Source organism: Apium graveolens, chromosome 4, assembly GCF_009905375.1.
Source record: "Apium graveolens cultivar Ventura chromosome 4, ASM990537v1, whole genome shotgun sequence".
NCBI classification, from domain to species: Eukaryota; Viridiplantae; Streptophyta; class Magnoliopsida; order Apiales; family Apiaceae; genus Apium; species Apium graveolens.
The window spans coordinates 229,851,346-229,873,616 of NC_133650.1; the positions used below are offsets into that span (position 1 = coordinate 229,851,346).

At 38.7% G+C, this 22,271-nt stretch overlaps 1 non-coding gene across 1 annotated transcript; it reads left to right on the plus strand.

Moving 5' to 3' along the window:
- Positions 1–16,784: 16,784 nt before the first annotated feature.
- Positions 16,785–16,891, plus strand: LOC141723146 (small nucleolar RNA R71). The gene has a single exon (XR_012576136.1). It is a non-coding gene; the product is annotated as a small nucleolar RNA R71 (small nucleolar RNA).
- Positions 16,892–22,271: the final 5,380 nt, after the last annotated feature.

Sequence of the window (22,271 nt, forward strand, 5' to 3'; positions counted from 1 at the left end):
TCTCAAATCCAAGTCAGTAGTCAAAGCTCAACCCAAGGTCAACAGGGGAGACTACTTGTACTTATGTCACATCAAAGAATTCTCAGATCTAAATCTTTATCTGGAGGAGCTGGATGAGGTAAGGGCAATTGATGCATACAGAAACCTACCTGAAAGGTTGGTGTTCAAGTACAAAGGAGGAAGGGAGATTCAGTGGCCTCTTCACATGATACTTCAAGAAAGCCAAGCTGTGTTGATCAAAGTCTATTCATCCTTCAAGAAAAACTTTGGGTTCAATGTAACTGCAAGAAGATTAGTATTAAAGAAGATTGAAGAGCTAAGGAGTGTTAGAGCCAAAGGTGCACTTCCCAAGACTCTTATTATCCCATACACAGTGAGAAGAGTGCATCTAAGGCCCTACTAGCTGATGGAATTCATGGATGACAAGGGTGTCAGAAGATTCTTCAGTTTAGAAGACCAATTGAGTATCTCTAGCAATGAGACTCTCTTGGAGATGCAAGAAATGTTAGATCTCTCAGAATCTGATGAATTAGAATTCCACAGGCAGCTCCAGAATCAAATTGAAGAAAACAACAGAAAGCTTGGAAGAAGATCCAGACCTTCAAGAAACTAGAAAAATCTGCTCAGGCTAGAGGAGCATCTTGAACTGACTGTGAGTCAAACCTTGTACATTTTATTTAATTTGAAGCACTTTAAATTTTATCTACTTATCTTTAAAGATATATGTTAAGGATGTTTTGTAATCATCAAGTGTCTCTTAATTTATGGCTACAATTCCAGTAGACATAAATTGGGGGAGATTGTTGTGAATATGTTGTGTACTTGATGATCACTTAAACAAAATGTCTAAGTAGATTTTACTTAGTGAAATTATGTAGCACTCGACGGATAAGAGTTATAGTCCCGACGGATAACTCATTATAGTCCCGACGGATGATTAACTTATTATCCATCGAGTGAGTAGCTTATGTAATAATAAGTTTGTAGCACAGTGATGTATGCACCTTTGTATAGAATCTGTAGTAGCATATAAGTCATGTTGACTTTAACTAGATATGCAGAATAGGTTGATTAATTGTACATAAGCAATGTCATGTAACTCTGTATAAGTGAAATGAAGTCAAGTGCCAAAATAGCTACCGACGGATGATCAACAAAGCCTTCGACGGATGATCAAATGACTATCAACGGATGTTTAACATAGCAGTCGACGGATGATCAATCAAGTCATCGACGGATGATCTGAAAGTCGACGGATGATCATATCAAGAATTTAAACATCAGTTGAACAGTGAAAGCTGACACACAGCCGTCGAGTTGGATACAAACACACTGTGGAAGCCCATTAACTGGGTAATAGAGGACAAAAAGCAGCAAAGATCAAGACTGTTAGATTTTATATTTGTTCAGTTCTTTTGACTTTGTAATCTTGGTAATATATAAACCAAGAGAGTAGCAAATAGAAAAATAACTGAGATAGCTGAGAAACATACAAACAGAGAAATCTTTGTAAGCACAATCTTTAGCATTTCCTGTATTCTCAGCAGTTCTATTTTGTAAGCAGCTGTGAGCATTTTTGCACACAGAGTCCTCTCGATATATTATATATATCTCTGGTGGAATTGTTTAAATCCACCAGAAAGTTTTTAAAGACTCTTGTTTTTAATTAATTATATTTTGATTCATTCAAGTTTACATTCCGTATTGTGCTAATCAAAACAAATATATCCATAATCGAGTTGAACATTTTTATTTCAAGAAAAAGGTTCAAGAATTCCATTCAACCCCCCTTCTGTAATTCTTGCTATATTGTTAAGGGACTAACAACATCTATCAAGGTTCGGCCAGTAGCCAAGAAAGGTCTTCCCAAGATTATGGGAATCTTCTTATCCTTCTTGAAATTAAGAATTAGAAAATCAGCTGGAAAGATGAGTTTATCCACCTTGACCAATACATCCTCAACAATTCCTCATGGTTAAGTGATAGAGCGATCGGCCATCTGCAAGGTCATGTAAGTAGGCTTTGGATCAGGTAAGTCCAACTTCTTGAAGATTGACAAGGGCATCAGATTGATGCTAGCTCCCAAGTCACATAAGCATTTGTCAAATGACACATTTCTAATAGTGCAAGGAATAGTGAAGCTTCCAGGATCTTTAAGTTTCGGAGGCAACTTTTGCTGCAACACAACACTGCACTCCTCCGTGAGAGCTATTGTCTCTAAGTCATCAAGCTTCAGCTTCTGAGAGAGTATACCTTTGATAAACTTTGCATAACTAGGCATCTGTTCAAGAGCTTTAGTGAAAGGTATGTTGATGTGAAGTTTCTTGAACACCTCCAAAAACTTCTCAAACTGCTTATCCAGCTTTTTCTTCTATAGCCTCTTAGGAAAGGGAGGTGGAGGATAGATCTGTTTCTCCCCTGTATTACCCTCAGTAGGAGTGTGTTCAATAGTAGTCTTCCTTGGGTCCACTTCAGCTTCATTCTGCACTTCTTCCTAAGCTACAGCTTCTTCATTCGAAACTTGAGAGTGTTCGGGATTTGTAACCTTTCCAGACCTTAATGTAATTGCCTTTACCTGCTCCTTAGCTTCCCTCTTTCCTGGCACTTCAGTGTCACTAGGGAGTGTACCAGGTTGATGATTTAACAAGGCATTGGCAATTTGTTCGATTTAATTTTCTAAGGTCTTGATAGAAAATGCTTGGCTCTTGCACATTGTTAAGTGGCATTTATGACACTTATTTATGCTCTAATAAGCTTTGAGTTGGTGTATTTGTACTCAAGTTATTTGGGTTTTAACTTGTTTTCAAGTGTTTTTGCATTTCAGGCTTTACTTCGTGAATCAGGTGAATTAGCATTGTTTTGATGTTAATATGGTGTTTAGGATGTGTTGGAATAAAAGCTTGAAAGACTGGCTCGAAGCTACAATGAATAAAGAAAAGAAAAAAAGAATTTTTGACAGAAGGCAGGCGCGCCCGTGCTGGTATTGCGTGCGGCCGCATCGGGGGAGCAGAAAGCCAGCGCACCCGCGCTGGTGAAGTGCGCGGCCGCGCTGGGTCGGGATTTAAAAATCCTGATTCTTGTGCAATTCGAATTCTGGACTCCTGGGATCCATGGACTGTTATATAAACATAACTTAGGTCATTTTTCAAGATATATTCAGAGATTCAGAGTTTTCCAGACATCAAGGATGGAGAAGACGGAAAGAGACCTTTTTGGCACAATTCAACAAAGGCGAAGACGATCTACTTTATTCTTGTGAATCTTTGTTTTGAGTTGTAATTTGTATGCTTGTTTCTTATTTTTCTAAACCTATATTCTTGTTGTACTTGGTTTTATTTATTCATATAAAGACTACGTTTGCTATATCATGTTTTCATTGAAACCCATGTTGGCGATAAGTTCGATTATGGGCTAATCATTATCGTGGGGTTCTAGCAGATTTATTTATGGATTTCTTTAGTTAAATTGTTTGATGCCTTAGTGTATGGTGATTGTATGATATCCTAGTATTGGTTGGGCGTATTGGTCTTGTGAGCATCGCGAACTTATAAGATAGTGTGTTAATTCTTAATGAAGCGAAAGTGAATTTAAGGATTTAGAACTTTCCATGCTAGCATAGGTTTATGTATTATTATGCATGATTCGTAGGTAATTTTATCCATCTTAATTGCCCTATGTAATCAAGATAGATAACTTGTGCTTAAACCGTTATGTTGTCAAATTCTATAGACATATAGGGTCTCAATATAATTGGTGCTTATTCAGCTTCTATGTCTTTTATGGATGTCTAGTTGAATGGTACTCGTGCAACGAAAGTTGGCGTTTATCAGTTCCTTGTTGTCTGATTAGTGTCATCACCATTGCATGCTAAGGTTGAGAATAATAATACTATTGAATGAAGTACTTAATGAAGTTAGAATCCCATGTCTGTCATATATATTAACTCAGTCTATCTTATTCTCGTAGTTATAATAGTTACCGTAATTCTTAGTTATAACATTCTCAATTTGTTATTGTCTTAACATTGAATAATAACCATACATTGTTGCTTAGGTGCGTAATTTAGATATTTAACCAATACAGTCTCTGTGGGATCGAATCTGATTTATATCTTATACTACTTGCGAACTTGTATACTTGTGTGTAATATTAGCACGTGTTTAGCGACTAACAAGTTTTTTAGCGCCGCTGCCGGGGACTGCAATGTTAATTACTAGTTTATGTGCTTTCCATCGGTGGTCGTTAATGTTCATTGACTCCGACATTGTTACTTATTTGTCCCTTTGTTTTATTTCAGGTGATCTAGCGAGGGTGTATGCATACGCGTTCGCGTACTCGCAAGAGAACACTGGATAAATCGGAGGAAGAACTTGTGGTAGTTCGTAGGGAAGTTTTTGAGGAAAAAAAGAAAGTAGAAGAAGAAGAGAAAGTTGAAGAGCCAATTGTAGTAGCTATGGGTGATCAAGCAGAAAATCTGAAGGCTTTGATGGACTATTCTAAGCCTAAGATTAATGATATTCAGTCTAGCATCATTAGACCAGTCATCGCAGCTAACACTTTTGAGATCAAGTCAAGCACGATCCAGATGATACAGAACTCAGTTCAGTTTGGGGGTTCTCCTACCGAAGACCCCAACATGCACATCAGGGATTTCATCTAGATCTGCGACACTTTCAAGTTCAATGGTGTGACTGAAGATGCTATCAAGCTGCGACTCTTCCCATTCTCTTTGAGGGATAAAGCTAAGTGCTGCTTACACTCTCTACCGGCAGGGTCTATCACAACTTGGGAAGATCTTGCTCAAAAGTTTCCCACTAATTTTTTTCCCATGGCGAAGACTGCAACAATCAGGAATGCTCTTACCCAGTTTGCGCAGCAAACTGGAAAATCTCTGTGTTAGGCTTTGTATCGATATAAAGAGATGCTAAGGAAGTGCCCATACCATGGAATGCATGATTGGATGATTATCAACTGTTTCTACAATGGATTGGGACCTACTTCTAGGCCCATGCTTGATGCAGCATCAGGAGGAGCCTTGTGGGCTAAGAACTACGATGAAGCTTATGAACTTATTGAACTGATGGCTGCTAATGAGTACCATAATCCTTCCCATAGACCGACTCAGGGAAAAGTTGCAGGAATTCTGGAGTTGGATGCAGCAACTGCTATAGCTGCCCAACTTAAGGCTTTGACAATGAAGGTGGACACTTTGGCTAATTATGGAGTTTATAAAATCACTACTATCTGTGAGCTTTGTAATGGTTCCCATAAGACTGATCAGTGCATAATTTCGAATGAATCAGCTCAGTTCCTGAGCAACTACCAGCGATCATAGCAACCTGTGTGAGCCACCTATCATCCAAACAACCGTAATTATCCTAATTTCAATTAAAGCAATGCTCAGAATGCGGTTCAACAGCCTTATCATCAATATTCAGCTAAGCAGTACAACCCCCCTGGTTTTTAGCAACCGCAGTATGCACCAAAATAACAACTCCAGTTGCAACCAGCTAATGAAAAATCTGAATTAGAGGAGTTGAAGCTTATGTGCAAGAGCCAAGCGGTTTCTATCAAGACCTTGGAAAATCAAATTGGGCAAATTTCCAATGCCTTGTTAAATCGTCAGCCTGGTACACTACCTAGTGACACTGAAGTTCCAGGAAAGAAGGAAGCTAAGGAGCAGGTAAAGGAAATCACTTTAAGGTCTGGAAAGGCTGCTAATCCCGAACAAACTCAAGAGTTGGATGAAAAGGCAGGAGCTGAGAAAGAAGTAGAGCAGCAGGATAAAGAAGTGGAACCAAGGAAGACTACTGTTGAGCACACTCTGCCTGAGGGTAATACAGGGGAGAAACAGATCTATCCTCCACCGCCTTTTTCTAAGAGGCTGCAGAAGAAAAAGCTGGACAAGAAATTCGAGAAGTTTCTGGAGGTGTTCAAGAAACTTCATATCAACATACCTTTCGCTGAGGCTCTCGAGCAGATGCCTAGTTACGTAAAGTTTATGAAAGGTATTCTCTCTCGGAAAGTGAAGCTAGATGATTTAGAGATTGTCGCTCTCACGGAGGAATGTAATGCTGTGCTGCAGCAGAAGTTGCCTCCGAAGCTTAAGAATCCAGGAAACTTTACTATTCCATGTACTATTGGGAAAGTGTCTTTTGATAGATGCTTATATGACTTGGGAGCTAGCATCAATCTGATGCCTTTGTCAATCTTCAAGCAATTGGACTTACCTGATCCCAAACCAACTTACATGACCTTGCAATTGGCCGACCGTTCTGTTACATATCCGAGAGGTATTGTGAAGGATGTCTTGGTCAAGGTGGATAAACTCATCTTCCCTGCTGATTTCGTCATTCTTAAGTTCGAGGAGGATAAGAAGATTCCCATAATCTTGGGAAGGTCTTTCTTGGCAACTGGCCGAAATGTGATTGATGTGTAGAAGGGTGAGCTTACAATGCGAGTGTTGGATCAGGATGTAACTTTCAATATGTTCAATGCTATGAAATTTCTTACTGATAATGAGGAGTGCTTAAAAGTCGAGTTGGTCGATTCGGTGGTCACATCGGAACTTGATCAATTGCTAAGGTGATGAGCAATTGCAATATTTGAAAAAGCCTTGTTTAGAAATTCGGATAGCGAAGATAACGAAGGTGATGAGCAATTGCAATATTTGAATGCTTATCCCTGGAAAAGGAAGATTGATATGCCTTTTGAATCTCTTGGAATGGAGGAATTGAACAAAGCTCCTAAAAGCCTTAAGCCTTCTATTGAGGAAGCTCCTACTCTTGAGCTTAAGCCTTTACCTGAACATTTGACGTATGCTTTTTTAGGTGATGCATCTAATCTGCCTGTCATTATTGCATTTGACCTTTCAGGTAGCGATGAGGAAAACCTTTTGAGAATTCTGAGAGAGTTCAAATCAGCAATTGGATGGACTATATCAAATATAAAGGGAATCAGCCCTTCTTACTACATGCATAAAATTTTGCTAGAAGAAGGTAGCAAACCTACAGTTGAGTAGCAAAAAAGACTTAATCCAATCATGAAGGGAGTAGTAGAGACGGAAATTCTGAAGTGGCTAGATGCAGGGATCATTTATCCTATCTCTGACAGTTCATGGGTAAGCCCGGTTCAATGTGTACCAAAGAAATGTGGTATTACTATGGTTGCAAATGAGAAGAATGAGCTTATTCCTACAAGAACAGTCACGAGGTGGAGAGTCTGTATGGACTACAAGAAGCTAAACAAGGCCACTAGGGAGGATCACTTTCCCTTACCCTTCATTGATTAGATGCTTGACAGGTTGGCTGGTCATGAGTACTATTGTCTTCTGGATGGGTATTCGGGTTATAATCAGATTTGTATCGCTCTAGAAGATCAATAGAAAACTACTTTCACTTGTCCATTTGGTACGTTCACCTTTAGACGAGTTTCTTTTCGTCTGTATGGTGCACCAACCACATTTCAACGATGTATGATGGCCATTTTTTCTGACATGATTGGCCAGAATGTGGAAGTGTTCATGGATGACTTCTCAGTCTTTGGCGATTCTTTTGATGAATGCTTGCAAAATCTCGGACATGTTCTCAAGAGGTGCATTGAAACCAATTTAGTTCTCAATTGGGAGAAATGTCACTTTATGGTGCGTCAAGGCATAATTCTCGGACACAAGGTTTCTAGTAAAGGTCTTGAGGTGGATAAGGCCAAGGTAGGGATCACTGAGAATCTTCCCCCACCTATTTCTGTCAAGGAAATTCGCAGTTTTCTTGGTCATGCGGGTTTCTACAGGCGTTTCATCAAGGACTTCTCAAAAATTTCAAAGCCATTGTGTAGTTTATTAGAGAAATATGTTCCTTTTAAATTTGATGACGAGTGCCTTACAGCATTTGAGACATTGAAGAAGAGTCTAATCATGGCACCTGTCATAACCGCACTTGATTGAAATGAGCTTTTTGAGATGATGTGCGATGCAAGTGATTATGTAGTTGGAGCAGTTCTTGGGCAGAGGAAGAACAACATATTTCATGTGGTCTACTATTTTAGTAAGACTCTCAACGGTGCTCAACTGAATTACACTACTACGGAGAAAGAACTTTTGGCTATTGTCTACGGTTTTGAGAAATTTCGATCTTATCTACTTGGGACTAAGGTGACAATGTTCACTGATCACTGTGCAATTCGATATCTCATCTCGAAGAAGGACTCGAAGCCTGGATTGATTCGATGGGTTCTTTTACTCGAAGAATTTGAACTAGAGATCAAGGACAGAAAAGGAAATGAAAATCAAGTTGCTGATCATCTCTCGCATTTAGAGAATCCTAATGCTACTTTATTGGATAAGATATTGATAAATGAGTCTTTTCCCGATGAGCAGCTGTTTGGAGTGCAAGAAGAAGAGTCGTGGTTTGCAGACATTTTGAAGTACCTTGTGAGTAACATCATTCCTCCCGAATTGTCTTATGCTCAAAGGAAGAAGTTTCTACATGAAGTGAAGTGGTATATGTGGGATGAGCCATTTATTTTTTGACAGGGAGCTGACCAAATCATCAGAAGATGTATTCCTTACAGCGAAACAGGGGGGATCTTGCGAGATTGCCACTCAACGGCTTATGGAGGACATTATGGTGGAGAAAAGACAGTAGCTCATGTTCTTCAAGCAGGTTTCTTTTTGCCGACATTGTTTAAAGATGTTCATCAGTTTGTTTTGAAATGTGATCGATGTAAACTTGTGGGTAATATGTCCAAGAGGGATGAGATTCCTCTTAATATGCTTCTCGAGGTCGAGGTCTTCGATGTTTGGGGAATTGACTTCATGGGGCCATTTGTCTCATCTTGCAACAATCAGTATATCCTGTTGGTGGTTGATTATATGTCGAAATGGGTTGAAGTTAAGGCGTTGTCAACGAACGATATGAAAGTGGTGCTTAATTTTCTTCACAAGCAGATATTCACAAGGTTTGGAACTCCAAGAGTTATAATCACTGATGAGGGGTCACATTTTTGTAACCGCAAGTTCACTGCCATAATGAAAAGGTATAATGTGAATCATCACATTGCTACGGCTTATCATCCTCAGACGAATGGTCAAGCGGAGGTATCTAACAGAGAGATAAAGCGCATTTTAGAGAAAGTGGTATGTCCATCAAGGAAGGATTGGTCTTTGAAGCTTGATGAAGCTGTTTGGGCGTATAGAACATCATATAAAACTCCATTGGGGATGTCACCATTTTAGTTGGTTTATGGTAAGGGGTGTCATTTTCCAGTAGAGCTCGAGCATAAAGCATATTAGGCTTTAAAGAAATTGAATCTGGACTTGGATGCATCTGGAAAGAAAAGGATGCTTCAATTGAATGAACTTGATGAATTTCGGCTTCAAGCTTATGAGAACAACAAAGTGTACAAGGAGAAAGTTAAGAGGTGGCACGATCGGGGTCTAGTGCTCAAGAAATTTATGTCAGGGAAACAAGTGCTTTTATTTAACTCTTGTCTCCGTCTTTTTCCCAGGAAGTTGAAGTCAAGATGGTCAGGTCCTTTTATTGTCAAAACTGTGTTTCCACATGGAGCGGTGGGAATTTTTGAGAATGATCCGAGCCAAGCGTTCAAGGTAAATTGTAAAGGATTGAAGCATTATTATGATGATAAGGCAACCCGCGAGGTGGTTAGTGCCATTTTATTGTCCACTTGATCTCGAGATTTTGCGTCGAGCAAGCGACGTAAAAGAAGCGCTTCTGGCAACCCAAGTTTGTTGTACAATAGTAGGTAGAGGAAGTAAGAAGAAAGGAAAAAATCACAAAAAAATCAGAAAAAGAAAAAAATTCAGGGCTAAGTACAGAAGCTGGGCACGCCCGCGCTGTTCTAGCGCGTGGCCGCGCCATTTTTCCAGTAGCTGAGCACGCCCGCGCTGGTTTTCCAAAAGTAGAGCGCGCCCACACTGTCTCGGCACGCGGCCGCGCTGGTCCCTGTGTGAATTTTTTTTTAAGGCGGCAACTTATAAGGTAAAATCGAGATTTTAATTCCAAAATCAATTCAAACTCGAGTTTTACTCTTCAACACCCCATAATTCCCTCTCCTAATCAATTCCATTATTGCCATGATTCCCATAATCAATCACACTTCTATTCCTTATCAAATTCACACCCCTCCACCTATATATACATACACTTAAACATAACTTCTCCACCAATTCATAAACTCTCAAACACAAATTCTCTCTAAACACTTAAGCTTTTATTCACTCTTTTTCAATCCGATGGCACCCAAAAGACAGAGTACTCAAGTTGGAAGTAGCACCAACAATTCATCATCTGCTGGTGGTGTGAGGCCCAAGTTCTCTACTCTTGAGGCGTAGGAGGAGTATACGAGGCTTCTCTAGAAGCCTATTGCTAAGGAGAGAGGAGTTCTGCCGTCCGGAAAGGATGGTAAGTTATTGGAGATGATTCTCGAGATGGGATGGGTACCTTTTTGTGAGCCTCCCGCTGCTGTGCCCATGAGTGTTATGCAGGAGTTTTATGTCAATGCTAAAGCAGAGAAGAATGGCTTTACGGTGGTGGGGGGATGACTATCGAGTACAGTGCTGAGGCTATCAGAACAGTGATTGAGCAGCCTGTGAGGAAGGTGGGCCAGGACACTTGGAACGATAAGACTCCGGAGGACTTTAACTTGGATCTGATTATTGCTACTCTGTGTGCCTAAGACTCATTAGAAGTTCAAGAGGGGCACTACTTATTACTCCACGTTCCCTACCTCATGCATGAACAGGTTTGCACGAGATTGGAACTCGTTTATTTGCGCTAACATCATGCCATCTTCGCATGTGTATGAGATTACTGTGGAGTGTGCTTGTCTGCTTTGGGGTATTCTGCAGGGTGATTACATTGATTTGGGGATGGTGATCTATCAGGAGATCCTGAGGTTTTTGAGGGGAGGTACTATAGGTGCTATTCCTTGTGACGAAGTTGTGCGTGGCGGTTGGTGTTCATTAGCCCGCACATGAACAGCTACAGCTTCCTAGTGCTCCAATCAACAGTTCTACACTGCACAACATGGTTGAGTGGTATGGAGGCAAGCCGGATCCTTAGGGGCTTGTTATTCTTACGATCATCTACCAGGAGGACGTCCAGCCCCTCAGTCATATGCCGGTGGTACGCAGCAGGCTAGCAAGGCGGCTTGGAGAGCCGAGTTGGGAGAGGAGGCCGGTCCATCACAAAAGCAGCAGAAGGAGGCAGCAGGAGCATATATGGGAGTTGGTTTGAGTTTGATGCAGTATAGGCATCTTGCGAGGAGGATGGATATGATGCATGACATCCACATTCGGTTTGCATGCGATCTCACCCAGGCACTTGGGACTGCATTTAGAGCTACGGGAGTTCACATCTAGTGGCTAGTTTTTGGTGAGGATTCCGTGTATCCACCTCCGGACACACCTGACACTCCACCCGTTGAAGGTGATGATTCTGAGTAGGTATGCCTGATTCCTTACTATTACCTTCACCGAGGATAGTGAATATTTTAAGTTTAGGGGTAGTAGTTGAAGGAATGTGTTTGTGTGAGTCTCATATAGTTTGCATGTTCATGATAGTTTTATTTCATATAGTTGCATATATGTTGTCATGTAGTTTATTTTTGGTTGTTTTTATGATAATTTGTTCATGTAGTTTCATACATTTGCATTATATCATGATTCCCTTAGATAATTTTTCCGATTTATTGGTGATATTGATGCTAGTGTAATGATGTCGTATTCAGTAATGTTGAGTCTTATTGGATTGATTTGCATACTAGAAACATCTATATTTCACTAAGTCTTATAGGTTGCTACAGTGCTAGATCATAGTCATGATTTGTTGGTTTGTCGAGGTTTAATCGCTTGTTTATATTTAGAATTTAGGGTATTCTCTTAATAATAAAAGACATGGATATTCAGAAATTGGAGAATTGGATTTCATTGCTAGTTGTGTGGCTAGGTGTCAAATGGCTAGTAGCCGGCTCATATTTTTATGAGTAGTTTAGGGTTGAATGAGATGGAGCGAAATGCACTCATTCAGAAATTGAGAAAAAATTGAAAAAAAAAGAAAACAAGAGAAAAAAAAGAAAAAAAAAGAAATAATGTTATGTATAATTGATCACGAGTGGGCTCTTTAGTACTCGAGTTATTAAGTTCTTAGGGGACTTTGTGCCTAGTGACCTAAGGCTTCTATAGTCTGGGATCCGCTAACCTAACGCTCGCCACATGGGTACTATTGTATAAATCTTTTATGGTCCTCACTCATTACAAAACCAAATACGCATATGTGTTTTATTTTCTATGAATAAAGCATAAATCCATGATTAATTCCGATATAAGAATTGAAGTGTTATAAGTTATTTTGAGTCTAGCTTTTATTCTGTTTATAAACTTGTGATTGTCTTGATAAGTAGTGAGTTATGATTGTCGATCTAGTTACTATAGTATATCTGTAAACATTTGCACACACACACGTCTCTGGTGTGTAGATTGATTTGGGAGATTTGATGGATCTTTATGCGAATAATTGCATTTGCTGAGGTGTTGTCAGTTTATTGGTTTAGTTTTTTTTTGGGGATCATTGCATTCATATTAGTTACATTCATGCATTTTTATTTCTTGTTCTTTGAGTCTGTTTATGCTTGAGGACAAGCATCGATTCAAGTTTGGGGGTGTGTTAAGTGGCATTTTTGACACTTATTTATGCTTTAATAAGCTTTGAGTTGGTGTATTTGTACTCAAGTTATTTATGTTTTAACGTGTTTTCAATTGTTTTTGCATTTTAGGCTTTACTTCATGAATCAGGCGAATTAGCATTGTTTTGATGCTAATATGGTGTTCAGGATGTGTTGGAATAAAAGCTTGAAAGACTGGCTCAAAACTGTAAGGAATAAAGAAAAGAAAAAAAAAAGAATTTTTGGCAGAAGGCAGGCTTGCCCGCGCTGGTATTGCGCGCGGCCGCGCCGGGGAGCAGAAAGCCAGCGTGCCCGCGCTGGGTCGGGATTTAAAAATTCTGATTCTTGTACAATTCGAATTTTGGACTCCTGGGATGCATGGACTGCTATATAAACATAACTTAGGTCATTTTTCAAGATATATTCAGAGATTCAGAGTTTTCAAGACATCAAGGAAGGAGAAGACGGCAAGAGACCTTTTTGGCACAATTCAACAAAGGCGAAGACGATCTAGTTTATTCTTGTGAATCTTTATTTTGAGTTGTAATTTGGATGCTTGTTTCTTATTTTGATGAACCTATATTCTTGTTTGTACTTGGTTTTATTTATTCGTATAAAGACTACGTTTGCTATATCATATTTTCATTGGAACCCACGTTGGCGATAAGTTCGATTATGGGTTAATCGTTATCATGGGGTTCTAGCGGATTTATTTATGGATTTATTTAGTTAAATTGTTTGATGCTTTAGTGTGTGGTGATTGTATGATATCCTAGTATTGGTTGTGCATATTTGTTTTGTGAGCGTCGCGAACTTAGAAGATAGTGTGTTAATTCTTAATGAAGCAAAAGTGATAAGGATTTAGAACTTACCATGCTAGCATAGGTTCATGTATTGTTATGCAAAATTCATAGGTAATATTAACCATCTTAATTTCCCTATATAATCAAGATAAATAACTTGTGCTTAAACCGTTATGTTGTCTAATTCTATAGATATATAGTGTCTTAATATAATTGGTGCCTATTCATCTTCTATCTCTTTTGTGGATGTTTGGTAGAATGGTGCTCGTGCAACAAAAGTTGGTGTTTATCAGTTCCGTGTTGTCTGATTAGTGTCATCACCATTGCATGCTAAGGTTGAGAATAATAAGACTATTGAATGAAGTACTTAATGAAGTTAGAATCCCATGTATGTCATATATATTAACTCAGTCTATCTTATTCTCGTAGTTATAATAGTTAGCTTAATTCTTAGTTATAACATTCTCAATTAGTTATTGTCTTAGCATTGAATAATAACCAAACATTGTTGCTTAGGTACGTAATTTAGATAGTTAACCAATACAGTCTCTGTGGGATCGAATCTGATTTATATCTTATACTACTTGCGAACTCGTATACTTGCATGTAATATTAGCGCGTGTTTAGCGACTAACACATATGAGCCTCAACTCCACCAATTCAGATTTTTCATTAGACTGTTGCAGTTGAAGTTATTGCCTTGGTGCATATTGCGATTGCTGAAAACCTGGAGGGTTATACTGCTTTGCTGGGTACTGCTGATAAGGCTGCTGAACTGTATTCTGAGTGTTGCACCAGCTAAAGTTAGGATGATTTTGGTTGTTAGGATGATAGGTGGCTGGTACAGGTTGCTGCGACCTCTGAAAGTTGCTCACGAACTGAGCTGATTCACTAGAAATGGCACACTGATCAGTCCCATGGGCACCAGCATAAAGCTCACAAACACTAGTGATCTGATTAACTCCATAATTAGACAGAGAATCCACCTTCATCGTTAAATCCTTAAGTTGAGCAGCTATAGCCGTAGCTGCATCCAACTCCAGAATTCCTACTACCTTTCTTGGGCACACACTGCACCGCGCTCACCCATAAACTATCTGAAATAGGATAAATGATCCCTGCATCTAGCCATTTAAGAATTTCATTCTTCACCACCTCTTTCATGATAGGATTGAGTCTTCTCTGATGTTCAACGGTAGGTTTACTTCCTTCCTCAAGCAGAATTTTATGCCTACAATAGGAAGGGCTGGTTCCCTTGATATCTTCTATAGTCCACCCAATTGCTGATTTAAACTCTCTCAGAATTCACAAGGGCTTGTCTTTATCACTACCTGAAAGGTCAAATACAATAATAACAGGTAAAGTAGATGCATCACCTAAAAAAGCATATCTCAAGTCATTAGACAGTGGTTTGAGCTCAAGTGTGGGAGCTTCTTTAATAGATGGTTTAAGACGCTCCTAAGAATTTTTCAGCTCTGCTAATCCAAGAGACTCAAATGGAAAATCCAACTTCCTCTTCCACGGAGATGCATTCAAAAACTGAAGTTGCTTTGCCCCTTCTTCGTCTTCACTATCAGATTCCCCTGTTAAGACTCTCTCTAAGGTATCTGACCTTAGCAATTGATCAAGCTCAGAGTTCACTACAGAGTCGACCAGCTCTACTTTATAGCACTCTCCTTCATATGTGGGGAATTTTATTACGTTGAAGACATTAAAAGTGACATCCTGATCCTGAACCCTTATTATAAGTTCTCCCTTTTGCACATCAATCAAAGTTCGGCCTGTAGCTAAGAATGGTCTTCCCAAGATAATAGGAATCTTCTTATCCTCCTCAAAGTCTAGGATGACAAAATCAGCAAAGAAGATGGGTTTATCCACCTTAACCAAGACATCCTCCACTATACCTCGCGAATAAGTGATGGACCGATCAGCCAGTTATAAGGACATGTTTGTAGGTTTTAGATCGGGCAGACCAAGTTTCCTGAAGACAGAAAATGGCATTAGATTGATGCTAGCTCCCAAGTCATACAAACACTTGTCGAAAGATAACTCGCCAATGGTGCAGCACTGCACTACGCTCTTCCATTAGAGCAACGGTTTTCAACTCCTCAAGCTTTAACTTCTGAGATAGAATATCTTTCATGAATCTAGCATAGCTCGGCATCTGCTTTAGAACTTCCACAAAAGGTATGTTAATATATAATTTCTTGAAAACCTCCAGAAACTTGGCAAATTGCTTGTCAAACTTCTACTTCTGAAGTCTTTTAGGATATGAAGGAGGCGGATAGACCTGTTTGACTCCTGTATTCTTCTCAGGAATAGTGTGTTCAGCAGAATTTTTCTTCGTTTCCGCTTTGCCATCCTTCTGATCAGCTATATCATCATTATTTACAGTTTCTGGTACAGGGGCAGGCGCATGCGCACTTGGGTAGGGCGCGGGCGCGCTTAGCTTACTGCTAAAAATTTTCAGATTCTGATTTTTGATGGTTAGCGACCTTTCCAGACCTTAAAGTGATTGCTTTCAACTATTCTTTGAATTTCCTCTTGCCTGGGTTAGCTTCCGTATCACTAGGAAGAGTTTCTTGTGGTCGATTCAGCAGTGCATTAGCAATTTGTCCTATTTGATTCTCCAAAGTTTTGATCGAAACCGCTTGGCTTTTACACATTAGCCTTAATTCTTCCAATTCAGATTTTTCATTAGCAGATTGATTGGCACTTCCATGAGATTGTTGTTGCATTACCGGTGGCTGAAATTGTTGCCTTGGTGCATACTGTTGTTGAAAACCAGCAGGGTTGAATGGTTTGGCTCCAAACTGCTGATAAGGCTGCTGTGGATATTGCATACCACTTTGGTTATTGTTCCAGCTGAAATTAGGATGGTTTCGGTTGTTAGGATGATAAGTGGCATGAACTGGTTGCTGTGGTCTCTGAAAATTGCTCACAAACTGTGGCGACTCACTAGATATAGCACATTGATCTATCGCATGTGTACCTGCATAAAGCTCACAAATACTTGCTATTCTATGAACTCCATAGTTAGCCAGAGAATCCACTTTCATAGTCAACGGCTTTAGCTGAGTAGCTATATCCGTAGTTGTATCTACCTCCAGAATTCCTGCTACCTTTTCTTGTGGTAGTCTCTGAGTTGGGTTTTAATATTCATTAGCAGCCATCATTCTAATTAACTCATAAGCTTCCTCATAGCTCTTAGCCCATAAGGCTCCACCTGATGTTGCATCTAGCATTGGTCTTGACTGTGCTCTCAAACCATTATAGAAGCAATTGATTACCATCCAATCAGGCATTCCATGATGAGGACACTTCTTAAGCATCTCTTTGTAGCGCTCTGAAGCTTCACATAAAGATTCTCCCGACTGCTGTGCAAATTGAGTAAGAGCATTCCTGATCGCAGGTGTTTTTGCCATAGGGAAGAATTTAGTAAGAAACTTTTATGCAAGATCCTCCCATGTCACAATAGAACCTGGTGGTAGAGAGTGCAACCAGCTCTTAGCTTTATCCTTCAAAGAAAATGGGAAAAGTCTCAGTTTTACAGTATCTTCCAAAACACCGTTGAACTTGAAGGTGTCGCAAATCTCGATGAAATCCCTAATGTGCATATTGGGATCTTCCGTTGGAGCACCCCCAAAATGGACTGAATTTTGTACCATTTGAATCATGCCAAGCTTGATTTTAAATGTATTAGCCGCAATAGCTGGTCTGAAAATGTTAGACTGAATGTCATTGATTTTCGGTTGAGAATAATCCTTCAATACTTTCGTTTCTGCAGCTAGTTCTCCCATTTTAATGATCACTTCCTTTTCTACTTCTTCTAGTTTATCCTTACGAGATTAAGAACGTGTTCGCATACACGCTCAATCGAATACCTGAAACACACAAACAAAGTAAACTTTGTAAGAAAAATAATTCAAGTCAGTGAACTTTAACGACCACTGATGATAAGCACATAAACTAAATTTAACACCAATCCCCGGCAGCGGCGCAAAAAACTTGTTCACACAAAAACACGCAAGCGTACGTGGTCATAAGTAGTATAAGAATAAGTTTAGTTCGTTCCCAAAGAGATTGGTTTAATTCATAATATGCACTTATGCAATAATGTATGATTATTATTCACTGCTAATACAAGTATCAAATTGATTTTTGATTATCTAAAAGTAATTATGCTAGAGTGAATTAACTACGAGATTAAAAATCAAGTTACTTATATGAAATAAAACATGGGATTCTAACTTTATTAAATACTTCATTCAGAGTTTATTCCTTTAATCGTAGTATGTGACGGTTATGACCACTAATCAGATTACACGAAATTAGTACACGCTATCTTTCAATATACGTGTACCTACTACTCAGCATCCACAATTCAGATAGAAGCTAGGTAGATACCAATTATTTTTAGACCCTATATGTATATAAGATTTGAAAACATAACGGTTTAAGAGCAAGTTGTCTATTGAGATTACATAGGGCAGTGTAAGATGGTTAAAATTACACTATAAATCATGCATGTTAAAACATCCATAAATCTATGCTAGCATGGCAAGTTCTAAACCCCTATATCCACTTTCACAATCAATAGAGATTAACAAAACAACTTAGATGTTAGCTATGCATCCAAGAAGATTAAGCACAGCTATACTGGGGAATTAATAATTCATCACACACTGAAAACTTTAGGCAATCAACTATTAAACTCCATAAATAAATCCGTTACAATCCCATAATAACGATTAGTTCATAATCGAATATCTCGTCATCATGGGTTCCAATGAAAACATGATAGTAAAAAGGTTCTGAATACTACAGGAGAATATTCGAGTATTAAGGTTTAGAAAACAAATCTGAAAATAAGCATCCAAAGTATTGCCTAATTAGAAGAATACAAAAAAATGATATAGAACTAAATCTTCTTCTTCTTAGCCGTCTTGTGTGCTCTTTGTTTCTAGAGTTCTCCTCTTGTTCCTTGTTATTTAATTCATCTCCTTTTCTTTATTTATATGCTCCTGGTTGACTTGGCCACTCAAAATATCCAGAACGAACTTAAAACAGGATTCTGCCTGCCTGACCTAGCGCGGGCGCGCTCTGCTTCAGGAGAATAGGGCACGGGCGCGCCTAAGTCAAGCGTGGGCGAGCTTGGCTTCTGGAAAATTTTTGCAGATCTCTTGTTTCTCATTCTGATCTTCTCGTAAGCGCTCACAGTTCAATTCCTGATCTCGTATCAACATAAAAGCATACAGAAGTCCATTCCTACCTCCAACTAAAGCCCTGCACATACTCAACACAAAATGCATTAAAAATACCACATACTTGAGGTCAAACCATCAACTTAAGTCGGTATGAAGCGTTTTAAATGGACATAAAATTCACTATCAGTATCCCAGACTGTAAAGACAAACACAGAAACAGAGCCAACCAGCAGTCTCTTACCCCTAAAATGAAGTATGAATGAGCGTGAGGGAGAAAGTGCCTTAGTGTACCACATAAAGAAGATTCTGAAGTCAACCCAGCAGCTCCATCTCCAACAAAGATGAGTAGTGTTTAAACCAAGGCAACTTCTAGCCCCCACACATCTTCTCAAAAAGATGTAATGGCTGAAAAGGCACTAAAATAGTTACTAGATTCATCCTCTCAATAGGGTGCGTCTATTGAAATTCGCTTATTATCCTGGGTATCTAATATAGTGTCACCACCTCAAACATAAAAAAATCTTGATGCACAAGGTTAGGTTACACACATAAGGGAAGAGTTAACGGAAATAAGACTTTCGGCCATTTTATGGTCAGATTCGATTGTTCAAGGTTTTTAATGGACCAATTGCCTTTACAGGTGTTTGGAGAGGATATTGATCCAATAGCCATATGTCAGTGGTCAGTGTCTACCTCCCCGGGCTTAAGTCCTCTAGATGCATCTGCAGATAGAGGATCTGACATAAGCGTAGATCGACAACTTGTTGACAATGATTCAGATTTACCTGATGAGTCACCAGGAAATATCTTCACGGACATTAGAAAGAAACTTTGATCTTTATGCTAATTTCTTTGGATCATTATTTACCTTCCCAGAGTTCAAATCTGGAACCTTAAAAGGGAAACTAGCAACTTGTAGATTATGATTCAGATTCATTTGATGAGTCTAACAAGGATGTGGATTTGTGAACTCCCATTGCACCATATGTGACCTCCTTAAGGATGGCTAAGGTGATTTTCCTTGCAGGTACAACAGGATTTTGGACCTATGAGAGGAGTGATACACTTGTGAGAATGAGTGTAAACATGAGTGGAGAGAAGAGTGAAACAATTGTGAGGTACATGAAACAGAATCACACACTCATAGTGAGGAAGAAAGAGAAACATCATATCCCATTCCCTGTCCCTAAACATGGTTCTTGATACTTCGGGTCTCGAATCTGCTTATGATTGGAACCTAACTCTTAGGGACTTAATATTTACAGATTGGATTAGAATACTTCGGGACCTAACAAGTTCGGGACCTAACAATAGCTAACAATTATTGATCTCACAGTTGGGAGGTATAAGGAGTTGGGAATATTGGTTAACAGAATGATTAACGGTGAAGCCATTCTTGCAGCATTTAAAGGGACATGGTTGATCAGACTCTGCCTTGTTATTTTTTTCCAACCAAGTGAAATATGAAAACTCCTTCAGACAACAACATACATTCCTTCTCTAAGGGGAGATAAAAGCTTAAGTAGTAGTTTGGAGGATTCCTCAACTAAGAGGGAGAAATAGCAGGCAAGAGGAAAAAGGTAAAGCATATGTACACCATAAACTATCAAAAGAAGTGGATTGGTTCATCACTATTCTTCATAAGGGGAGAAGCTGTTTTCCAAAAGGGGAGTGCTATTGGTTTTATCTGCGGAACCTATTGTACGAGAGAGGTGGTAAACGAAGGTGATCTCCTTAAGCAGTTGATTCTCATAGGGGGAGAAGCAAGAGAGAAATGTGCTTCTCAACAGAAAATGTGGTTGTACAAAGGAAGCTGCTGATGATTACTTCAAGACTGAGAAGTGTTATCTGGCAGAGATTTGAAGAACCAAGGAAATAAAGATGAAACTACTTGAAGATCAGTTCAGTGCTAGAAGAATAAGCATCTTTCATTTCAGTTACTCAAGAAATCTGGAAATGCAGTATTTGATCCATAAAACCAGTAGCAGTCCCGGTACTTTACTTTTTCCAAGTTGTTAGTTGAGTTATACTCTCTATTTAATTTGTCTGTTAGGTTAAAAATCAAATAGGAGGAGGTTGTTGGTGAGATTGCGTAGCTGTATGAACAGTTACGTGACAACTCAACACGAGAACAACACTAGAACATGACAGGTTAATAATACTACGTCTACACAAGAAATCAGGAAGAAATGAAAACCTGGAAAATACAAAAAATCAAAAGATTAGAAGAAGGCTTAAAGTCTATTTATAGGTCACTAAAAGAAGTTCATTAATATGTTCATGCCTCAGTGAAGAATAAAGATTATAGACTTTCAGGGTTTCAGAAATGATGTAGATTCAGTGTATAAGTGCTACCAGAAGATTTTAGTATATTGGCATTGATTGAAGATAGAAAGTGTTTGAAGCATAGGAATCTGAAGAATTGAAGACATGGTATAGACAGAGGTTAAAGAAGATAGTTGCATTCTTGATGTTATACTCACTAAAATGAGTTCATTTATATGTTCAAGCGTCAGTGAAGAACAGTGAATGAAGTATTCAAGATTATAGTAGCAATGAAGACGTTTTCTAAAGTACCAGAAAGGATTCAAGTGAAAGTACATTTGTTTATTGATAGTCAGTGTCCGAAGCAATAAAGTTGTTGTAAGATTAACAACGTAATCAAGGCCATAATACGAAGACCTGAATCGGGGTTAGTCGTTTGTGAACCAGACCAGTTTCACTAGGCGTTAACAACCCATGGAAGGAATCTGGGTACTATTTTTAGAAGAATTGTTAAGTTGATGTAATAACTCGATTTTTTTAGACTTTGTAAAACACTTATTTTAGAAAAAAATTTAGCCCACACTATGTTGTGCATGAGAAATTGAGTTTCTGAGTTGATAATTTGATTATAAGTACCAAATAAGTGTATGTAAACTCTGTTAGTTTTTGAAGAAAACAAACATTGAAAAATGACCGTACCCATGAACCATCAAGGATTACGAGAATCACAATATAATTACAAATTTAAAATCCTACAAATTCTTATCCAAGTACGAGACTTCAAAACGTAAAGAACGTAAAAGAAAGGACTTACACCTCAAGCCGCTTACAAGAGTTTATTACGAAAACGAATAAGCGACCGATTGAATGCGTAAATGAATAAATAAATGTATCAAACCAAGATAACTATACAAGCTAACTAGAGTAATAAACTAACCATGGTTAAGTGACCAAATATTAACCTAGCTAAATAGGAATAATAACCTAAAGCTAGCAAATAGTAACCAAGTACCTAAGCTAAGTAGTATAGCTTGGAAACAAGGATGCCTAGCAAAGATTTTTATTGATTTACTAGTACTAGGATATATGCAATATCATAAATCATATCATTTCAAAAAGAAGCATCCTAGAATCCAATAAAAACTCTCTCTTCTTCCCCTTGAAGCTCCATTCGGCAAAAGAAAGAAAAGAAGAAGAAATTAAATTCCAAACACCCACTTCTAGCCATGGAAAAATTCCAAAATTAAACCCCAAGCTTCATAAATCCTAAACTAAGATAAGATAAATTTTTGATATCATTCTATTAAGGTTTGATGGG